The sequence below is a fragment of the Phodopus roborovskii genome, unplaced genomic scaffold, assembly GCF_943737965.1.
Source record: "Phodopus roborovskii unplaced genomic scaffold, PHOROB, whole genome shotgun sequence".
In the NCBI taxonomy this organism is placed as follows: domain Eukaryota; kingdom Metazoa; phylum Chordata; class Mammalia; order Rodentia; family Cricetidae; genus Phodopus; species Phodopus roborovskii.
The window spans coordinates 27,424,550-27,436,448 of record NW_026126416.1 but is presented as its reverse complement, the minus strand read 5'-3'; positions in this window follow the sequence as shown (position 1 = coordinate 27,436,448).

Below are 11,899 nucleotides of genomic sequence, written 5' to 3'. Positions count from 1 at the left end.
GTCATAGTAACACTAGGCACCTCCTCTCCTATTAAGGCTGGGCGAGGCAACACAGTGGGAGGAAAGGGCCTCAAAGGCTGGCAGAGTCAGAGACAGCCCCTATTCCCACTGTTAGGAGTCCCACAAGAAGACCAAGCTACACAACTGTAACATATATGCAGAGGGCCTTAGTCAGTCTCATGCAGGCATCCTGCTTGTTGCTTTAGTCTCTGTGAGTCCCTATAATCCCAGGTTGGTTGATTCTGTGGACCTTGTTCATGTGGTGTCCTTGACTCCTATGATTCCTACAATTCTTCCTCCCCCTCTTCCATAGGATTCACAGAGCTCTGACTAATGTTCGGCTGTGGGTCTCTGCATCTGTTTCCATCAGTTGCTGGCTGAAGTCTCTCTGATGATGATTGGGTTAGACAACAGTCTGTGAGTATAGCAGAATATTGGGAATCATTTCATTGACTTTTTTCCAGTTATTTTTGTTCTAATCTAGATCTCTTGGCTAGCCTGACTCTGGGTCCTGGAATTCCACACATTGTCAAGGGTGACTTTCCTCTCATGGTATAGATCTTAAACTGGACCAGTCATTGGTTGGCCACAACTTCTACACTATCTTTACCCCGGCACGTTTTGTAGCCAGGACAAATTGTAGCCAGGTTTTAAATCTGGGTTGGTATTCCAATTCCACCACTGAAGTATTGTCTGGTTATAGGAGATGTCTAGTGCAGGCTCTGTATCCCCCATTGCTAGGAGTCTTAGCTAGGGTCACCCTCATAGATTCCTGGGAATTTTCATTGCACTGGGTGTTTAGCTTGTCTCTGAAGTGTCCAGAAATTCCAGTTGTCTCTCCCATTTCTCTCTTCCCCTATTTTCCCCCCACCTGACCCCTCCTGTTCCCATCCCCATCCAACATCCAATGACAATGTCTATTCTAATTTACCTTCACAGTAAGATTTATGCATTATCCCCTTGAGCCCTCCTTGATACTTAGCTTCTTTGGGTCTGTGGAGTGTAGCATGGTTATCCTTTAGTTTATACAGCTAATATCCACTTATAAGTGAATAATTCCCATATTTGTCTTTCTGGGCCTGGATTACCTGACTCAGGATGATCTTTTCTGGTTCCATCCTTTCGCCAGCAAATTTTATTGATGTCATCTTTTTTAACAGATAAGAAATATTTCATTGTGTGAATTACTATTTTCTTTATCCATTCCTCTGTTGAGGGACATCTAGGTTGTTTCTAGTTTCTGGCTATTATGAATAAAGCTGCTATGAACATAGTTAAGTAAGTTTCCTAGTGTTATGATGGATCATTCTTTGGGTATAGGCTTAGGAATGGTATAGTTGGATCTTGAGGTAAATGGATTCCCAATTTTCTGAGAAACCACCCCATTGATTTCCAAAGTGGCCGTATGAGTTTGCACTCCCACAAGCAGCAGAAGAGTGTTCTCCTTGTTCCATATCATTGCCAGTATGAGCAGTCACTTGTGCTTTTGATCTTTGCCATTCTGAAAGGTGTAAGTTGGAATCTCAGAGCTGCTTTGATTTGCATTTATCTGATGGCTAAGGATGTTTAACATTTCTTTATGTAATTGTCAGCCATTTCAGATTCCTCTGTTGAGAATTCTCTGTTTAGATCAGTACCCAGTTTTTAATTTGACTATTTGGTTTGTTGGTGTCTAGTTTCTTGGGTTCTTTATATATTTTAGATATCACCTCTCTGTCAGATGTGAGGTTGGTGAGGATTTCTTCCCATTCTGTAAGTTTCCATATTGTCTTTTTTTGAGGGGGAGGGGGATTAGGAAAAATATAATTTTTGTCAGGTGATAAAATTGAAAATCTACTAAAATTTTTTATTTTCTTGAGGACAATTAAGGTAGGGTTTTTAAATTATTTTTTAAACTTAAATTAGAAACAATCTTATTTTACATATTAATCCCAGTTCCCTCTCACTCCAATCCTCCCATCCTCCTCAGCTACAGTTTGGCATCCAAAACCCTTTCTGTTCCACAGGGTGGGTGACACCTTCCATGGGGGATCATCAAAGTCTATCACATCATTTGGAGCAGAGCCTAGGCCCTCCCCCATGTGTCTAGGCTGAGAAAATATCCCATTATGGGGAGTGGGCTCCAAAAGTCCATTCGTACACTAGAGATAAATACTGATCCACTACCATAGGCTTCATAGATTTAACAGGCCTAACTGACAACCACATTCATGGGGCCTGGTTTTATCCTATGCTGGTTTCCCAGCTGCCAGTCTGGGGCCCATGAGCTCCCCCTTGTTCAAGTCAGCTGTTTTGTGGGTTTCCCCAGCCTTGTCTTGACCCCTTTGATCATCATTCCTCCTTCTCTGCAACTGGATTCCAGGAGTTTGGCTCAGTGCTTAGCTATGGTTGCCTACTTCTGCTTCCATCAGCTACTAGTTGAAGGCTCTAGGATGTCCTCAATCTCATTATCTGGGAAGGGCATTTAAGGTAGCCTCTCCATGATTGCTTAGATTTTTAGTTGGGGTCATCCTTATAGGTCTCTGGACATTTCCCGAGTGCCTGATTTCTCTTTAAACCTATAATAGCTCCCTCTATTAAGGTATCTCTTTTCTTCCTCTCTTCTATTCTTCTCCTGACTCAAATTCCTGCTCCCTCATGTCCTTCTCTCCCCCCCTCTTCTCCTCATCTATTCCTCCTAACTCACTCTCCCCTCCCCCACAATCCCAATTTGCTCAGGAGATCTTGTCCTTTTCCATTTCTCCAGAGGACCACATGTGTCTCTCTTAGTGTCCTCCTTGTTTCCTAGCTTCTCTAGCAGCAGATTATAGGCTGGTAATCCTTTGCTCTATGTCCAATATCCATATATGAGTGAGTACATACCATGTTTGTCTTTTTATGAATGGGTTACTTCACTCAGGATGGTTTCTTCTAGTTCTATCCAATTCCCTGCAAATTACAGGATTCCATTTTCTTTTTCTGCTGAGTAGTACTTCATTGTGTAAATGTATCCTGTTTTCTTTATCCATTCTTCATCCGTGGGGCATCTAGGTTGCTTTCAGGTCCTGACTATTACAAATAATGCTGCTATGCACATAGTTGAAAAGATATCCTTGTTGTATGAATGTGCAACCTTTGTGTATATGCTTAAGAATGGAATTGCTGAATCTTGAGATAGACTGTTTCTCATTTTCCTGAGGAACTGCCATACTGATTTCCAAAGTGGGTATACAAGTTTGCACTTCCACCAACAGTGGAGGAGTGTTCCCCTTTCTCCACATTCTCTCTAGCATGAACTGTCTCTGATGTTTTTGATTTTAGCCATTCTGATAGGAGTAAGATGGTATCTCAGAGTTCTTTTGATTTGCACTTCCCTAGTGGCTAAGGATGTTGGGCACTTTCTTGAGTGTCTTTCAGCTATTTTAGATTCCTATATCGAGAATTCTCTATTTAGTTCTGTACACCACTTTTTAATTGGATTATTTGGTATTTTGAGTTTCTCCCCATTTAGTTTGATGTTGGCTGTTGGTTTGCTGTATATTGCTTTTATTATGTTTAGGTATGTTCCTGTTATTCTAATCTCTCCAAGACTTTTATCATGAAGAGGTGTTGGATTTTGTCAAAGGCTTTTTTTTAGCATTTAGTGAGATGATTATGTAGCTTTTCTTTTTCAACCCATTTATTTGGTGGATTGATGGGAGATGTCATTCTCTAAATATGCTTCTCATACTGGTTAATGAATAAAGTACTGTTGGCCAATAGGAAAGGAAGATAGGCAGGACTAGGAGAGAAGGAGGAAAGAGGAAGTAGTAAAGAGGAGTCAAGATGGAAAGACTGCGGAGACAAGACGCCTGCCCCATTCCCCAGTAAGATTAGAGCATGTGGAAGTACTTATATTTAACAGAAATGGGTTAATACTTAAGACAGAGCTAGCCGATAAGAAACTAGTACCTGGCCAACAGCATTATATCAAATACAGAGTCTTGGTGTATTAATTGGGGCTGGCACGGCAGCGGGACAAGACCGGCGGGGGTGGGGGGAGTAAAAACCCTACTCCTTACAGTGGATTACATTGATGGATTTTCATATGTTGAACCATCCTTGCATCCCTCGGATGAACATTACTTGATCATGCTGGATGATTTTTCTGACGTGTTCTTGGATTCTATTTGCCAGTATTTTATTGAGTATTTTTGCATCAACCTTCATGAGGGAGATTGGTCTGTGGTTCTCTTTCTTAGTTGTGTCTTTGTATGGCTTGTGTACCAAGGTAATTGTAGCCTCATAAAAAGAATTTGGCAATGACTTTTCTGCTTCTATTGTGTGGACCACTTTGAGGAGTATTGGTATTAGCTCTTCTTTGAATTTCTCATAGAATTCTGCAGTAAAACCATCTGGTCCTGGGCTTTCTTTGGTTGGGAGACATTCTATTTCATTAGGTCTACTTAAATTGCTCATCTTTTCTTCATTTAATTTTGGTGATATCTATCCAGAAAATTGTCCATTTCCTTTAGATTTTCAAATTTTGTGGAATACAGGTTTTCAAAGTATGACTTGATGATTCTCTGGGCTTCCTCAGTGTCAATTGTTTTGTTAATTTGCATGTTCTCTTTCTGCCTTTTGGTTAGTTTGGATAAAAGTTTGTCTATCTTGTTGATGTTCTTGAAGAACCAACTCTTTGTTACATTGGTTCTTTGTATTGCTTTCCTAGTTTCTACTTTACTGATATCAACCCTCCATGTGATTATTTCCTGGGGTCTATTCCTCCAGGGTGAGTTTGCTTCTTTTTGTTCTAGCGTTTTCAGTTGTGCTATTAATTCTCTAGTGTGACTATTCTCCAGTTTCTTCATGTGGGTAGTTAGTGCTATGAACTTTCCTCTTAGTACTGCTTTCAAAGTGTTCCATAAGTTTGGGTATGTTGTACCTTTGTTTTCAATGAATTCTAGGAAGTCTTTAATTTCTTTATTCCTTGACCCAGGAATGGTGCAATTGTGCATTGTTCAATTTCCATGAGTTTGGAGGTTTTCTGCAAATTGTGTTGTTAACCCACAGAGATCCAATGAGATCCAGGGGGTTAGGGTTAGTCCTTTTTTTTTTTTTTTTTTTTTTTTTTTTTTTGTTTCTTTTTTTAAAAATCTGTTGAGGTTTGCTGTGTTGCCGAGTATGTGGTCAATTTTAGAGAAGGTGGTTCTGTGTAGCACTAAGAAGAAGGTATATTCTTTTGTGTTTGAATGAAATGTTCTATAGATATCTGTTACACCCAATTGGATCATAACTTCTTTTAGTGTCTTTGTTAAGTTTCTGTCTGGTGGTCCTGTCTAGTGGTGAGAATGGGGTGTTGAAGTCTTCCACTATAAGTGTGTGAGGTTTTACATGTGATTTGAATTTTAGTAATGTTTTTTATGAACATGGGTGTCTTTGTATTAGGTACATAGATGTTCAGAATTGAGACTTCATCTTGATGGATTTTTCCTGTGATGAATATGAAATGACCTTCTTGTTAGATATTAGCATTGCTACACCTACTTGTTTCTTGGGTCCATTTGATTGGAAAATCTTTTCCCAGACCTTTACTCTGAGACAATGTTTGTCTTTAAAGTTGAGTTGTGTTTCTTGTATGCAGCAGAAGGGTGGATTCTGTCTTCCTATCCATTCTGTTAGCCTGAGCCTTTTTATGGGAGAGTTAAGACAATTAATATTGATGGAAATTAATAACCATTGATTGTTAATTCTTGTTTTATATTTGTTGTTGGTAGTATTGTGTGAGGATTCACCCCCTTTTTTTCTTTTGGGTTTTTGTAAAGTGGGATTATATATTGCCTATGTTTTGTGAGTATAGTTAACTGCTTTAGGTTATAGCTTTCCTTCCAGTACTTTCTGTAGGGCTGGATTAGTGGATAGGTATTGTTTAAATCTGGTGTTGTCATGGAATATCTTGTTTTCTCCATCTATAGTGATTGGAAGTTTTGCTGGGTATAGTATTCTGGGCTGGCATCCGTGGTCTCTTAGTGTTTGTAGAACATCTGTCCAGGACCCTCTGGTGTTAATAGTTTCCATAGAGAAGTCAAGTGTTAATTCTGATAAGTCTGCTTCTATATTTTACTTGGCCTTTTTCCTTTGCTGCTCTTAATATTTTTTATTTATTCTGTATGTTTGGTGTTTTGAATATTATGTGGTGAGGGAACTATTTTTGTGGTTCAGTCTATTTGGTGTTTTGTAAGCTTCTTGTACATTTCGTTGGAATATCTTTCTTTAGGTTGGGAAAGTTTCTTCTATGATTTTGTTGAATGTGTTTTCTGCACCTTTGAGTTGGGTTTCTTCACTTTCTTCTATAGCTATTATTCTTAGATTTGGCCTTTTCATGGTGTGCCATATTTCCTGGATATTTTGTGTTAGAGATTTGTTGTACTGAACATTTTCTTTGGTCAATGCATCTATTTCTCCTACTGCATCTTCAATGCCTGACATTCTCTCTTCCATCTCTTGTATTCTGTGTGTTATGCTTGCTCTGTAGTTCCTGATCATTTACCCAGCTTTTCTATTTCCAGCATTTTCTCAGACTGTAGTTTTTGTCTCTATTTCAGCTTTCAAGCCTTGAGCTGTTTGAATTGTTTCCTTCACTTGTTTGGGTTGGTTTCCCCACCCCCCCTTGGCTTTCCTTGCTTTCTTTAAGAGATTTGTTCCTTTCTTGCTTGTGTGTGTGTGTGTGTGTGTGTGTGTGTGTGTGTGTGTGTCTTTCCCTCCATTTCTTGCATTTTTTTTGTTTTTGTTTTTTCTTCCATTTCTTTAAGGCATTTTCCACTTCCTTTTTGAGGGTCTCTATCATTTTCGTAATGTTGTTTTTTAACATCATTCTCTTCTGCTTCATCTGTGTTGGGATGTTCATTGCTGGTATAGAGTCTCTTGACTCTGGTGGTGTCATATTGGTCTTTTTGTTGTTGAATGCATTCTTATATTGTCATATTCCCATCCTTTCTTCCAGTGGGTGCAGGTGGGGGTCTCTCCCTTCCTGGCAGGTCAGGTGCAAGCGTCCCTAAGTACATTCTTACTAAGAATCTACCATTTAAAAATATTCCTGTAGGTTCAGTAATGCCATTTTTGAGGCAGGGTCTTACTATGCTGCCAAATTGACTTCCAACTCATGATCCTCCTGCCTCAGACTCCTGAGTAACTGGAATTGCAGATATGTACCAACACATGGAAGAGCTATTCATCAGTTATGTCGCTAAATAATTGGGCTACACTGTGTGAAATTCACCAGTGGTATGTGCTTACACAAAACCAGATAGGATAGCACACTGCACATTTAGCACATGTTATGGAACGAGCTGCACCTCTGCATGGATGGTTTATTTATACCTTCATCACCACAAACATGCAACACTTGTGCTATAATGTGACAGAAAATCACAAGTATATAGCCTCTTCAGATTGACTTCTTTCAACTAATAATACAGATTAAACTCTTTTCATGACTTGAGAGCTCATTTTTAAGTGTGATATTTTAATTACTTTTTGAGAATTTTATACAATGCATTTTGGTCATATTCACCTCCTGTCCCATCTCCTCCCAGATCTACCCTCTCCATCTTCAACTTTCTACACACCCAAATTTGACAACAAAATGCCCCAGTTTAATTTGTGTAGCACAATTACTCTCGGGAATGAGATCTCTTCTGGAGCATGGTTTTATGAGTCACCATACTTTCTATATTGTCAGATAAGCTATGACCCCAGTTCCTAGGAGGTGTACAAAAAACTGAAAATAACAAACCTGTGACCCTGAGCCTAATATTCCTCCTAACCAGGAACAGTTATATGATTCTTTTGTCAGGAAGGATTTTTGTATTAAGCCATTGATATATGGTTTCCTGGGTATGCTAGTTTATTTTAAAGGTTATAAATTCTCTGATAATGCTTTGGGGTGTAGGGACTATGACCCCTTTCCTATGATCAGGACAGGACTAATATCTGATTTGCAAGCAAAAGAACAGGAGAGACAGTTATTTTTTGAAGATAGGTCAAAGAAGACATGCCATTTCAGCCTTCTTGGCAGCATTCCATTGGAGTGTGTCCTTGTTGGGTTTTGTGAGCTTGACACAAACTAGAGAGTCATTTGGAAAGATAAACCTCCACTGAGAAAATGCCTCCATCAGGTTGTAGGCAAGTCTGCATTTTTCTTGATTAATGATTGATATGGGTGGGCCCATCCCATGAGGAAGAATAAAAGGGCACTGCCACCCCTAGATAGGTTGTTACAGGCTGTATAAAAAAGCAGGCTCAGTAAGCAATGGGGAGCAAGCTAGAAAGCAGCACTCCTCCATGGCTTTCTCAGTTCCTGCTTTCAGTTACTGTCTTGGCTTCCCTCAATGGACTATGACCTGGAACATCAGCCAAATAAACTCTTTCCTCCCCAAGTTGTTTATGGTCATGGTTTTAGTGCAGCAACAGAAACTCTAAGACAGAGCCCAGATGGAAGCTACTAAGTCTGCTACTCTCCTGCTCACTGTGGGAAGTTCATGCCACAGAGTGGTTTAACCAATAGTTCTAATAGTATGCCCAGTCTTTCCAGTCAAGTTAGAGGAGACAATCCATCTCACTGTGCAGTAGACCACCTGGTTGTTTCAAATGACTGTACTGTACTGTACTTTGGAGTAATTTACCGGTAAATAGTAACCCTTGCCTTTTCATCCATACAACTGAACTGCTGTGACAAAAACTGAATTAACATTTAAAAAGAAAATGCTTGTAACTATTCATCCCTGGCTTAGAAACTGTGCCATTGTTTTCTCCACCCAGAAAGTTGCATCCCACTCCCCATCCCCCTATGCCCTCCTCCCAAATCTGCTGATGCTAATGTCCTCTGGCACCTCACCCCCAAAAGAGCAGTGTAAAGAAGGGAAAGTGGCCATTATAAGGCTCCCCTCCAGCCTCCTTTAATCTCTATTAAAATACGAGCTCACACAGGGACAGGCAACTCCTTTTAACTGCTGTAAAAGGGCCCTACTCCCACTTTATGGGTGTGATTCTGTGAATTCATCTATTGACCATTGTTCTATTAAAACTTTTATATCAATTCAAGTCTAGTGAGTATCAGTACACTGGCCTTGTCACTCATGAGTCCTCACAAGGCTCTATTATTTTTGTTTTTGTTTTATTTTTTCTTCCCATTTGCTCATTTTCCATATTTCACCACTCACTAAATAAGTTGCTTGATATGATAGTTTGGTTCTAATTTAACAACTATAGTTTAGGTTTCTTTGAGGTGGGCATAGAAGGATGATTTAATGATATCCATGTATGTTCAACGTCAAATCGGAAAAAGTACAGTAGGTGCCAACCGTGCGTGTTTAACGCAAAGCAAATAACGCCTAAACGGTTTTCCTAAAAGTCTACCGAGCATCACATACTTGATACTGCCGTATAAGACTACAAGTCTGAGTGCTGTTAAACATACTACTTGGGGGAGGTAAAGTAGAGTGTTCTGAGAAGTTAGTATTTTCTCACCAACTCCGGGCAACTACTCTCGAAAGTGCTTTTCCCGAATTCGCTCCCGGTTCTGCGGCATGGCCAAGGCGGCCAGCACCAACGGTTCCTAAGGGAAAGTTCTCGGAGAGAGCAAAGGCGGGACTTCCCTTCTGTACGAGCTCGACCAGCTCATCCGCAGCGCTTAGCGTCACCGTGGCCCTGGCAACCGCACGGCCCCGCCCACCGGTGTCCCGCAGAAAGCGGTCCGGGCAGGGCGCGCGGAGCGGAGGCGGTGTGGACCGCGAGTTCGGCGTGGAGCAGGTCGGCCTTCCTTCGGGTCGGGTGGCTGGGGCCGGGTACCCGACGGGCTCCACGGAGGTCGTGCTGCGGGCGAACGCCGTGTGTTTCATGCCTATGGGGACAGATTCGAATGGTTTGAGGCCTAAATGACTAGGAGACTTCCCACCTCGTGAGGAGCTCAGTCCTGGAACAGCCAGCTCCCTGTGAGCGCCATTCTGCCATTCAGGCTTTGGAGTGGTCACGGAAGGAGGAAGACTGTGTATGCTGTTACCGTCAGCCAATAAGCAGAGTCGTTTCCTGTGCCTGTTTCTTGGGAAATTTAAGGACTGTTCCCTTAGGAGACAAACCAGCTTATTATAATGGAAAAAGTAGCCTTTCCCTCTACTTTGAGAAAAATAAAGTTGTCAGGCTGCTATTTGTGCCGGGCTGTGTAGAGCCCCAGAGTTGAGAAGTGAGGTTCATCCTGGATGCCTTCTACAGAATGGTTTTAATTTAGTTGACAAGTATTTTAATCTATCTCAAAGTATGGAAAACAAAAATCAGGAATAGGTGAATCGGAAAGAATTCTACTCTTGCCAGAAGGAAAGCATTACTGAAAGGTGCTTCTCAAAGAACACATTTCTCCATATCAAATACATGGACCCAGTAATCAGTACTCAGAAGTGTAAGATTTGTCTTTGCTCGTGTGGACTAATAAGGAACTGAATTTGAATTTGATTTCGGGCCTAAATAAAGATGTTATATGCAAAGTAGACAGGATGAAACTGCATGAATATAATTAATTTTGGATAAATTGGGTGGAAGGAGTTATAAATTAATATTTCAGCCTAAGTTTCATAATGAATAGACTATCAAGATGATTTGTTCCTTAGGAATAGCCATTGTTTTCTAAGTCTTTCCCATCCCCCACAACTCCAGCTGCATCTCTTTTCACATATTTAAGCATACAATCATATACCCATGTCCTCCTTTTCACTGTCATCACACACACATGCACATACATAACCTGCACAAAAAATATTAAGTGGGAAAGTTCTTACATTGTTTTATCTTCACTAAAGAATCTGAAGGGTATATACTTTGAAAAGTTTAGAATTCTTAGGATCATATATTTCACCTTATAGGATATTTTATAAATATAATTGTCACTAACTGTCTCAGCATTAGCAGATGTGTTATGGTTGACTATATATTCAAATTGGAGAGCAATTTATCTTGTAGAACACCTCCATGTTAGGGAGGAAAAAAAAATGTCTTGTTTTTCTTCTACTTTCACTCCATAAGCATCAGGAATACTTGTGATCTCAAAAGGTGTGGGAATTTATCCCCAGTAGTAATTCTATGATGGACACCAGCTGATGTTCTCAAATTCAGCGCTGGCACTACTAGAGACAGTGTCAGAACCCATAGGCTGACAGTTCAGTCACCAAGATTGTCGCATCCTCATAACCAGTCACAAGCTGGGCCTTGAGAATTTCCTTTCGACTGGCTATAGGCTGAGGTTCCTTCATCCCCTCTTCAGATGCAGTTGATCTTAGGAAACACTATGCCTGAATTTGATGGTTCTTATAAAGATATTTTAACAGATTCAAATGTGCAGACAGGTAGAAGGAAGGGTTCTAAGCTCAGGTACTTCCTCCTGGTGCAGCTTAAATGTACTGCCTTACAGTGAGTTTCCCCCTGAGTGAACTGCCCCGAAGCTCCTGCGTTGGATTTTTATGGAGTGTTTTATAGGCTTGCCTGGTAGCGAGTGTAAGGGAGTCATCAGGGCCTGTCAGATTTTTCAGCTTTCTGTCTTCCAAGGCATAGGCCAGAATCCATTTTGAAATGGGTGTTTGCTCATCTACTATGAAAGTGGGACAATTTCAAGTTAGACTTTCTATGATCTGCCCCGGGGAAGGACTTTTAAGCTAGAACAGTGGTTGGAATCAGGGAAGAAAAGTAAGTGTGTGTGTGTGTGTGTGTGTGTGTGTTGTGTATTCCTAATAGCCAACTGATTTTACTCACACCACTGTAGCTTTTTATTTTCATTAGAGTTCACCATGAGAGTTCTGTCATGGGGTATCAATTCAAAGCTAGAGTCTACATACTTGAATGCATTTCTGGGTGATATGAATATAATTTCATTGTCTTAAATGTTGTATTTGATGTG